At 29.7% G+C, this 12,443-nt stretch overlaps 1 pseudogene; it reads left to right on the top strand.

The window, feature by feature from the left end:
- Positions 1-750: 750 nt before the first annotated feature.
- Positions 751-11,044, top strand: LOC142643896 (protein NRT1/ PTR FAMILY 5.4-like; annotated as a pseudogene).
- The last annotated feature ends 1,399 nt before the right edge of the window (positions 11,045-12,443 follow it).

The raw sequence follows: 12,443 nt of genomic DNA, 5'->3' as shown, positions 1-12,443 counted from the left end.
ATGAGAAACTTATTTGTTTAGTTGAGAAATAAAAAGGAGAGGACATAAATTGAAGTTGGTATAAATTTATAATTACGTCCCTATTAAATAAAACAGTAAGTAATACATTTTTTAATTAAAAAATTGTGTACTAATTGGGCTTCATTTATACATTAAAAAAAGAAAGACAAAAATACAAGAAACCAATTTTTTTTATTTTATTTTTATAATAAAAAACCCAACTACTGTTTGAGAAAAGAAACATTCTGCACATGATAAAAGAAAAGATAAAATTACAATAAAAAAAAGAAGAAAGGATAAGCACAAAAGAAAAAGAAAAAGAAAAAGAAAAGCGAAGATAAGCACCAAAGAAAAAAAAATTTCCCTACCGATCCATGATTCATGTCCCTTTAATGGGAGAAAGATCCTTATATCAAATTCCTTACTTTGGTAGGTCTAATATGTTCATTATTATTATTATTATTACTTTTAATGTTTAGAATCGATTAGCAATAAGTGATTTTACTATTTTGATTAAAAAGCTTTGAACATTGGCCTGGACAATTTTGTCCAAAATATTTCCAAACATTTCAATCTGTGTTTTAATTCCAAATTGGGGTGATTCAATTTTGGTGGGTTTGGAAAGAAAATTGTTGGCCCTACTACTTTCCTCCTCCCAACCAAACACACCCATTACCTATTTTCTTATTTACTTTCTTCCTATATTTTCTATTAATTCTGTTTTCAACCTAACCAAACACGCCCTTAAGGATGCCTGAGTTTGTGAGAAAATGTGAAAAAAGTTACTGGCTCCCACTGAAATTGATAATGAGGGGTAGATGCCATCGAGTAAAGGAATGGTTTCACAATTATATTTTCTTCTCCCCAAAAGCCTTCTTCATTTTAGGTAATGATTCCTGAAACTAAAGTTGGTTGGCTATTAATTTTAATTTTCGCGGACCAATTATCAATACTTTGTTGGATTTCAACATAACTGATATTTATATCTTTCTCCTTTTTTACTGTTGAACTTCAGGTTTAGTTTTGAGCCATAGCTTCGCTGAATATGCAGCGGTGTCCACCTTGATAGTTTATCTCACAGATAAGTGGAAGGAGCAACATCTACCAGAAACTGTAGCAATTATAAATCTCCAAGATGGCTTAACTACTGTATTATCACATTTTCTCGCTTTTGTAGCAGATTCCTGTATGGGTCGTTTCAAAGTGGTTCTCTATACCACTTTAGCCTATATTTTGGTAACTCCATATATGATTGAGCTCACAGTCAGAGTTATATTAAACCTAGCCTCCATGAAGTTAAAAAAAAAAAAAAAAAAAAAAAAAATCAAGGAGTAACCTCTTATTTTCAAAAACCACTCCATCCCATAACTTGTATGATCCGTATTACAGTTCTTGAGGTGGCATTATAAATTCTGACAAAATATTCTTTTTTCTAAATTAAATATTCACATCTAATATTATTTTAGATCGATAATGGTTAGTTTGGCAAGATAACAATGAAAATTAATTAAACAAAATCAAGATTCAAAGTTTTATTTATGAAAATATGTTTTAAATTATTGATATATTTTCAAATTAGTCTAGAGATAGATGGGTATAATTTACAATATTTTCCATGAATTTCGGATAAATTGAAAGTAGTATGAGTTTTTCAAAAGTAAGTTGTATAAAATGAACAAAAAAAAAAAGTTTCATGTAATGACTTTTAGTAAATAAATAACCCTATTGTTAAAAATATAAAATAATTAAATCATAACAATTTTAAGTCATATTGTAACTATTTGGGAATCTAAAAACATTAGAGTTCAACTTAAAATAATATCATATTGTGGAATGTATTATATAATAAATTTTAAATTTTATTACTTATACATTGATTTTTGTGAAAAATAATAAATTATAATATAAAGAATTTGAGCTATTGATCCTTTTAAAGGTAACATCTTTTTTTTTTTAAAAGGTTTTCCTACTATTATAAAAAATTTTCTTCTTTAATTTTAATTTTCTTTTCTATCTTTTTAACTTTAAAAGGCACTAATAAAATAGAGAACATTTTTTTTTTCTATACTATTGAATTAAGTTTGACTTATACAAAATATTTAAGGCAAATATAAAAAATGAAAAATGAAATTCAAAACCAAAAGATATTTAATAGAAGAGGGTGAACGGAGATTTTTTTAGAGGGACTAGAGGGGCAATTACTTCTCTCTCTCTCTCATAAGTTAGGGTAAATTTTCAATTTAGTCGACTAAGGTTAAAATTTGTCATTTTAGTTTGTTAAGTATTAACCTTAGTAACCTAAGACTAAACCGTGTGACACATTCTTAGAGAATAATAATAAAAAAAAATTATACAAAATCCAACATAGAAAATTTAACTCACAATCAAGAATATGCAAAGAATAATAATGTTCTTAAGTTAGAAAGGTAATTAATATATGCCAATTTACACAAACAAATTTACATTTTCCCTTTTTATATTGACATGTAAATAATTTTAGCTTGTTCCTCATATATTATAATACTTAAATGAGTATTACAAATTAGTCATAAAATAATGTTGTGAAAATAAGGGGGTCTCAATAGTAATCTCAGTGGTAGGTTTAAATTTGAACTAATAACAACTAACTATTTATGATTTGTTGTGAAAATATTGTGAATGTAGCACCTCTTATAATAATTTCTTATCAAATATTTCAAAACTTATAGCACACATGCATATGACGCGGGACATCACTAGTTTTAAATAAAAGTCATGGGAAACCACTTAGCAGAGTATATATATCGCACCTCAAATGACTTACCAACATGTAAATTAACTTGTTGGCTGATAAATATTCAAAATAAAATGTTTAAAGTGTATATTATTTCAACTAATATTTTTGTTTCACCCATTTTATTCCAAGTTTCAATAACTTATGGTTTTTCCATGTGTTGCATTCATTGAGAAGAAAATAGAATACTCTTCATTTAACCTTCTACCTAAGAAATCAATTTTAATAGTTGCTTTAATTATATTTAGTATTCTTTTCTATTCAGCAAAAATAATAGTTTTTTTTTTCATTTTTGAAAAAACATTAATTTATTCTCACATGTGTTTAATGAAGTACATGCATTCATTTCTAAGTATTAATTTTTTATAAGTGAGACGCTAGTTATTAATGTAAAAGGGAATTTATATGACTTTTGTTTTTGCTCAAATAAGTTGGGAGGGAGGAAAATGTGGGATTTTCCAAAGGCAATGCCACTAAGAAACTAGAGTGTTGATAATTTATATGGATATTTTTATATTATTTATATAAAAACAAATAACTTGAAATATGACATTCTTGATCAAATTTTTTTTATTATAGCCACAATTGAAAATAATAATAATAATAATAATAATAATAATAATAATAATAATAATTAAAAAAATAGAACACAAAAGAAAATTAAAAAATGTACACAATAAAAAATATAGAAAATAATTATGTGGTTAAGTAATTAAGTTAGTCAAAATAATAAAATATTTGTGAGTTCTCGTTCAAACAATATATTCTTTTACGCCTATCAAAAAAAGAAATATTCTTTTACGGAATTATATTAATTATAATAATTCATATTTTCTTTCCTTTTTAATGACATGTGATATAACTAATTGTCAAATATAATACCAACCAATAAGTATTATACAACTATAAAAATAACCTTTAATAAAATATTTTTTAAAAAAACTTATAATGTATTCGCGTATTATATATGCCGGACATCTGTTGGTTATAAACGAGAAAAACACCAAACATTTTATGTGGTTCAGTGATAAATCATGCCAAAGGACAATGAGAATAAATCTACTATATATCAAATAGAAATTACAAAGTATCTATGTAATCAATAAAGCCCTCAATTAATAAGATCTTTTAAGCCTCTCAAACTGAAACAATAGCTAGCACCTCTCTTTGTGTTTATATAAAACTTTTTTACGGTTCACACAAATATTTATAATCAAATAGGACAAGATAAAAAGACCTTATTGTTCACACAAATTCCTACTAAGTAAAAGAAAAAAAAAATTGTTCACACAAAATCCTAAACAGAAATCATTTTGTATCACTCATTTTTTTTCATAATTCACTGATAAATCAGGATTATGATAAAAACTGTGTTCACAAATTTTTTAGGATGTGCTGTGCAAATCACACTCAAAGATTTTTTAACTCATGGGCAAGACCCATGTGGTGAAACTAAGAAAAATAATGCTATAGACACAAACATTTTTACAAACACTTTATCATTCTCCAAATATATATATATAATAGGTGAAGCTGAGAGAAACTCAAATTGCAATTCTAAATTAGAATCCTAATTTTGTGTCATGTGTCAAGATTCATGTGGTTTCATTTGTCTAAATTTAAGTGGATCAATTGTAATTCCGGTGTGCTTTTTTTTTTTTTTTTTTTCCACACCTGCGTATTTCAAGGTTCATCTCCCCATACTTGCGTATCTTAAGGTTCATCTCCCCTTCTCCCATAATAACCTTCATATACAGCTCCCCTGTTGTTCAATGAATGCTATGGAATTTGAAAAGAATTTCTCGGCATCAATGATGCATATATTTGGTTTTTTTTTTGTAACTTATATAGGAAGAGGTTTTCCATAGATTTCCATTGTAATTTTTTGATTTCATATATTTTTTCTCAAAAAAAAAAAAAAAAAAAAACACCTCCACCACTCATATTTATCCGAACCTCCTCTCTCTCTCTCTCTGCAAAATTCAATTTCTACTTCTCTACTAAATCTGTTATATCAAGAATTTTTGTTTTCGTTCCATCTTTGCAAAATTCAGTCTAATCTATCTTTCTTTCGCTCTGTTTTGCAGATCAATTATATATCTCCTTTACAAAGGCAGGCTTTATATGCAAGGTAATTGTTAATTATTATTATTATTATTATTATTATTATTATTATTATTATTTTTTGTTTGCAAGTAATTTTATGGGGTTAATTATAATCTAGCTCTCACTCTCTATTTTCATTTGTAAATGACATATTTTATGTAGTTGGCTAATCTTTTGACAAAACGCACTTACTTGCATTTGAGTAGATCTAGGATGTGTTTAATACTTCAAGGAACATGTTGTTCAAGTTTAGTATTAAAGCCATGAAGATTGGACCAAGAAACAAGTGAAGAAAATGTGTTTACTAAAGTTGGACAGATAGCTGGACACCTGTTGGACACCTGTTGGACACCTGAGAATAGCTGCTCGATAACTGCTCGACATCTCTATCTATCAAGGTTTAATGAGGCTTGACACCTGTTATCTATCGAGGTATCTATCGAGGTTACGGAAATTCAGATTTCTAGATCTGATTTTTGGGCTAGACTTATGTATTTGTGTAGGGTTTCTTTTCTCACAACTCTAGGCATATATAAGGCTTATTTTAGAGGCCATCACATAAGAGAATACAAGGAGAACATATGCAAAAGGTGACCGAAGCCTTATTCTATCAAAAAAAAGCTACTGCGTCTTTACGCTTTAGGGTTTTGTAACCAAGTGCTTCTTGATCTTCATTGTTGATGAAGTGAAGAACTTTACAATCAACATTCTTCTTTCTTAAGTTGGTGAGTGAGTCCCGTACTGAGATCCGTGCATCAAAGGGTGACATTCATATATTGAAGAGTTTAGAGGTTTTGAAGCGGTAGAAGGTTTCTGTTGTGAGTTCATCTACGAGGATTGTAGAGTCTAGGGACAAAGATTTTGTACTAGATCTGAAACTTCTCTTTACTATAATGAATTGCTTTTCGGGAAGGTTTCCCCCAAGGTTTTTACTGTGAAACTGGTTGGTTTCATTGGTTTTCCTGGGTTACCATATCTTGTCTTATTTACTTTTCCACTGCATATGATTTTGTGACATGATATTGATGTTTGTATGTTTTAATAAGTTTTATGTATAATAAATCTAATTAACAACTTGGATTTAAAACTTGTTAATTCTATCAACTGGGGTCTAAATTTCCCAACATCATTAGATCTATTTATTTTAGTCCTATGTTCTCAATCTCTTTCTCTCAAGAATTTTTGGTTTATAGGATTGTTGATGGGCTCTTTTTTTTTTTTTCTTTGGAGTGTTAAAGAGATATATAGTGTTTATCACAAAGGTAGGCTTTAGATGTATAGTTTTTTTTTTTTTTTTAATTATTAAATATGGGAATCTTCTCAAGATTGAACCACAGTCTTCTTTGATCTTTACTCATAGATCTTGGATATCAAAACTCAGACTTATATACAATTGGCGGAGATATGAACTCAAGCTGTTTTGCAGATCATATATATATATGGTTTCGTTCTCTCCCTGCAAAATTTATTTAATCTCTCTTCTCTCCCTCTTCTCTCCCTCTATTTTGTAGATTAGGCATAGATCTTTTCATTCTTTGCAAAGGCAGCCTTCAACACAACAAGCAAGGTAATTGTTAAAGAATAAAGATATCATTTTTATTACTTAATTTCTCTGATTCCTGTTTTTTTTTTTTTTTTTTTTTTTGTGGTAAGTTTTACAGGATTGATTACAATCTAGCTTTCACTGTTTTCATCTGATCCATCTATTTGTTTTGTAAAGTAATAATGTTTTATTACTCTACAAAAAAAGAAAAAGAAAAAGAAAAAGAAGAAGCAACAAATAATGTTTGAATTGACTGAAAAAAATTGTGTTTGGGCTTTGGTTCTTTGGGCTTGGGTATGTAGATTTAGAGTGTGCTGAGTGTTTAGGCTTTGCATATATAGGTTTTCTTTGATTGTTTGCATGTATAGGCTTTCAATGTCTAGGTTTTCTTTGGGCTTGAGGATTGGGCTCTTATATGAAATCTTCACAAGGTTGAACCACACCTTCTTGGATCTTTCCTCATAGATCTTTGATCCCAAAACTCATACATATATACTATTGGTATTCCAAACTTGAACAGTTGAACCTGTGGCTGTGAAGTGTGATGAGAACTTTCTTCTAATAACATATCTTGATTATTTGCTTCCGTGTGTATAGTTGTATTGTTTGTGAATTTTTATTTGTAAGGTTCTTTGATTTAAAATTTTGTAATTTGATAATTTGGGTATTTAAACTGTTACTTTGCAATCAAGAATGAAAAGATGTCTCTCATTTTCTGTCAGATTTCTTCATCTAACTGTTTGCTAATTTCTTTCCCTGGAACAAGAAGTAAGGAAGATGAAGCGTCAAGAACGAAAAGGAGTCTACCCCGCCCATTACGACATGCTTCTGATGGGTACCTATTCTTTTTCTTTCAAAATTTTTCCCAAATTTAGAAGGAAGATTTGACATTTTATCTATTTTCAAAGTTACGTTTTGGTTCCTGATTAGTACTTAGAAATTAACAAGAGTTCCCTTGATTTTTTATTAACAATGCCTCCAATGGGTTCCTATTCTTTCTCTGACTTTTTTTTTCCACAAATTTGAAGTTAAATTAGTTTTGTTATATGTTTTCCACTTATACAATTGCAATGAGATTTTGTTTCTTGAAATTAGGGTTAAGGAAATCAGAATTATGATATTTGACTATTTTTATTAAATATCTTCGGTAATGGTTTGTTTGAATTCTTCTTTTTTGGATTTAAATCATTCAATTTATTTCTCTGCAGATCTAGAGTCTCTAATTTAATCAGAGCAAAGGTATTAATTTCTTTTCCTTATATTCTCTTCGATTATGGGTTGTTGTCAATTTAGGAATTTGGATTCATAACCTTTTTCCTCTCTATTTGTTAAAATTAGGGAAAAAACTCAATATGAAATTCCTATCTGAGTTTTATTGGCCTCTTACCTATGTTGTTTTTATAAGGGGAGTGAAATTGTGGGATTTTGAAATCTGATAGAATAACTTTCTTTATATATTTTTTAAAACGAGACTTGTAAGTCTTGATTTTGTTGTTTTTTATGTTGGATTTTAATGGGTTCAAATTGTGAAATCTAAAAGTATAATAAGGAAATGCATCAAGTTCTAAATTTTTTTTTTTGGTCTCAAATTTCAATTACATTTGTTAGTATACTTTTCTAATTGTGGATTACTTTTGGAAATTTTAAATGATAACCTTTTAAAAATTTTATATGATGAACATGGGAAGCATTGGGTTGTTAAATGTCAAAAAATGCTTCGACTTCTTATTGCAAGAACCGACATGTATAAAATTCCAAACTTTCATGCATGCCACAAAATTGGAATGAGACATTGGAATCGAGATAAACCTTATCCTTACGGTTATGAATAATTTGTAGTGACGTGCAAAAGATGCTCAATCGACCTTGAAATGTTTAAGTTGGTGCATAGGTTACTTTAAATCTCTTTTATTGTATTTTTATACTCTGATTATAGCATCACTTAAATAATAAGATGCAATATTCTGTTCCATTGTTAATTGTTTGTTAAGCTTTGCAAAAGTTTTACAATTATGATTTCCTTAATGGTTTGCCAAAATCAATGATTATAGATTGTGAAAAATTCAAAGTGTAATCAACTTTATCCTTGTGATTATCAAAAATTTGTAGTTAAATGCAATATATATATATTTTTAATGTTTTATCTAATTCTATCCTCTTTGTGATAAACCCAAAAAGACAAAAAAGAAATTGACCAATAGTAATCACTACAATTAACCATTTCCCGTGCGGTTATCAATAGTTTTTAAATTTTATATATATATAAGAATTATACTATGCATCTTAATGTGTATTTTCAGTATATCCATGCAATTGTAAAAAAATTACATAATGCAAAGTTTTGTTAATCAAAATTTTCTGGTTAATAATATAAATTTAGACTTAACTAAGCCTTTTAAACATGAATAAATCTACCTAATAATATCTTCACAACATTTTTTAAAGACTTAACAAAGTATAAGAATGACTATTTATCAATAATATTTATATTATATATATAAGAATTATACTATGCATCTTAATGTGTATTTTTTAAGTATATCTATGCAATTGTAAAAAAATTACATAATGCTAAGTTTTGTTAATGAAATTTTTTGGTTAATAATATGAATTTAGACTTAACTAAGCCTTTTAAACATGAATAAACTCATGATTAATAAAAAAAAAAAACTAATAGTATCACTTAAATAATAAAATGCAATATTTTTTTTTCATTTTTTTATTAAATGATATCCATTTCCATTTAATATTTAAACATGAATTTAGACTTAACTAAGCCTTTTAAACATGAATAAACTCATGATTAATAAATAAAAAAACAAAACCAATAGTATCACTTAAATAATAAAATATAATTTTTTTTCATTATTTTATTAAATTATATCCATTATTGGTAAAAAAAATATGATGTTTGTAATAAATTCATATTAAAATTAGTAATAATTTATAGCATCAATAGCTTGTAAAAATGTTTATAAATGTAGTATTACTCACTCAATGGAGCCACCTTTCAAAATACAATATTAGTGATGACGTTTCACAAATATCCATACAGCAGATTGTCTTTTTTTTTTTTTTTATCTGACATCAGATTGGCTTTTATGCATATTGCAGGGATTGATGCTCTTCTGGTGCTCAGCTAAGTACCTTAGTCCAACTGGAGAGATTGACGTGTTCTATGCTGCAGCGGTGATTCTAGTAGTGGGTATGGCTGGTCAAGACCCACCTCTAAGAGCCTTTCTTGCTGATCAATTGAGTGATGAGATAGAAAATCCAAAAGAAGAAAAACAGAAAGAAATAGATGATCGTACAAATATTTTGTGGCGGGTTGCTAGGTTTTCTGGAGCCACTATTGCTCTCGTTTCCCTTCCAAATGCTAAATGGGAAATGGCCTTCGTAGTTTCTGCCTTGGTGATGGGAGCAAATCTTTTGCTATTCTTGTTTGGCTATGGTCTCTCCTGTTACAAACTCCACAAACCAAACGGAAGCTCCTCTGGAATTATTCTTCGAGTTTTAATGGCAGCTGGACACAAACAAGAACAAAAAGAACAACCCAGTCAATCCAAAAGAACAAAAAGAACAAGAACTTCGTGGGCATCTTTGCACAGCTGAACAAGTGAGGGAAGTAAAGCACCTTTTTACTTTGGTACCTATTTGGACAACCTTTCTCGGCTGTAGTTTGGTTGCAGCTACCGGAAACAATTTCTTTTTTGAACAAACAAGCAACATGGATTTTTCCATTGCCAATAATGTCAAGGTTCCTTTAATTTTTTATTTGCCCTTAGGTCCGTTATATGTTACATAATATCATTCATGTTTTCGTCCAAGACAGCAAGACAACAATATGTTACACGGATCAGAATTGGTGTCGGGTTGATTTGTTCTGCATTATGTTGCTTTGTAGCTTGGCAGGTAAGAGGTCCACCGACTATATTTGATTGAGGAAGAGAATATTGATCCTATTGACTCAAATCAGACTATCTCTATGAGTGGCCTCCGGTTATTTCCGCAATTTATTTTGTTAGGACTAATGGAAGGACTTGCCAGTGATGGGCTTCTGGAATTCTTCTATAAGTTTGTCGCTATATCAATGAGAAGTTACGGTCCATCGTTAAGTGATTGTGTATTAGGCTTAGGAAATTTCATCAGCGTGCCTATTGTTTTACTGTGTAGAAGCTGGTTCAAGGATTCCATAAACACAAGTCATCTCGACAGGTATTATCTGCCTTTAGCAATACTGAATTTCATGTGCCTTGTCATGTATGCGTATGCTTCATATTCATTGAAGCCTTTCCACATGGGAAATGCATCGGAGGATGAGGAATTAAACGAGATCTTGATACATGGCACTAATGGCCTAACTGAATCCCAGCCGACTAGGAGCGTCTCTTTCCCCATACGGAGAAGAAATGTGGCCAACGCTGAATCCCAGCCAACTAAGAGCGTCTCTTTCCCCTTAGGGAGCATCTCTTGGCGCTTAAAAGGATAAAAAGGTTGGGGAATCAGCCGCAAATGTAGACTCCCCTGAACATATGAAGGAACCCCTTTTGCAATCCCACGCATCGACTGAAGCTGAAGAGGGACTCCCGCCTAATGATAAGCCAGAGAGCCACCATGACTAAATTTGGATGGATGGAGCTGAATATGATCAATTCAGGTATCAATTCCATGCACCCATAGCTGTCTAGCCAATGATACTGCTGCTTTTGTATATATAATTGAAAACTTGCATGTTTAATTATGTATTGTCATGCCCTGAACCCAAAATGATTCAAAGCATGAGAAAGCATCTCAAAAGTACTTGTAGACTTTTCCCTTTTGAACAATTCAATCCAAATAAATCATATCAAGTACCAACATTAAGAATTATCATAATAATTTCATTAATTATACTCACAAAGTAAGTTAGAACTCTATGCAATAATTACAAGGACCATTGGCCACAAAACAATGAAAGTCTGAATAAATACAATTACATATCATTTAACTTGTTTCATTAGTGGAAATAAAGTCATACCCACTATAATAGACAAAAGAATAAGTCAAGTCTATTTTATGATGTACATCATCTAAATATTTTCATCACAAAAGTTCAGTCTCCATTAGTAGTTAGTCTAACTACTTCTAGCCACCAAAAAGTTGTCTCAAAATGATCGTTACCTACTCTGAAAAAGTTTGTAAAATAATGGAATGAGACAGAACCTAATAAGTAGCATAATTAATAGGGGTGGGAGAAATGTAAGTTTCATGATGATGAATAATTTACAAAGCATGTTATAATTTGAGAGTTTCTAAATAAATTCTATGAAACCATTTCCAAAAATAATATGACAAGAATGAATAACATGACATAGCACAAAGCTTCTCAAAATGTACTCATGAAACTACATACTATATTTTGTGAGCAATAACAATACCATTCCAAACCTAATGCCACATGACAATGCCATCACAAAGACGGAACTAATTTGCAGTCACAAAGACGGAACTCATCGCCGACACACAGCCGGAACTAAGTATGCCGTCACAAAGACAGAATTCATCGCCGTCACAAAGACGGAACTCAATAACCATCACAAAGACAGTTGCTAAGATACTAATGTCACACAGGTTATAGTATCTAGCTAGGTAATCACCGGGTAATCACATGTCATAGCACATGGGTAGAACATAAATAACTCACAAATTACATTTAATTCAAAATACATAGTTCACTTCCAAGTAGTTTCATAAAATATTTAAATACTCAAGATATTCACAAGGTTCTTAAAGCCTTCAACTCATTTCTTGTCAAAAAGATTTTGCATTGACTTCCCAAATAACATAGGTCAAGATAAAGCATATTTATATTTTACAAATAATGCAATAAATCCATAAAATCCATTCTCAAGAATTTAATCAAAGATGCTAGTCTTTTCCATGCTAACAAATCACGCATTTCCCCATATACAATAAGAAATATGCACTTTCATAAATAGTCATATATATTAAGGTTATAACACAATAGTTTTTAGGAAAATA

Source organism: Castanea sativa, chromosome 7, assembly GCF_040712315.1.
Source record: "Castanea sativa cultivar Marrone di Chiusa Pesio chromosome 7, ASM4071231v1".
Taxonomy (NCBI): Eukaryota; Viridiplantae; Streptophyta; class Magnoliopsida; order Fagales; family Fagaceae; genus Castanea; species Castanea sativa.
This window is presented reverse-complemented; position numbering and strand designations above follow the sequence as displayed.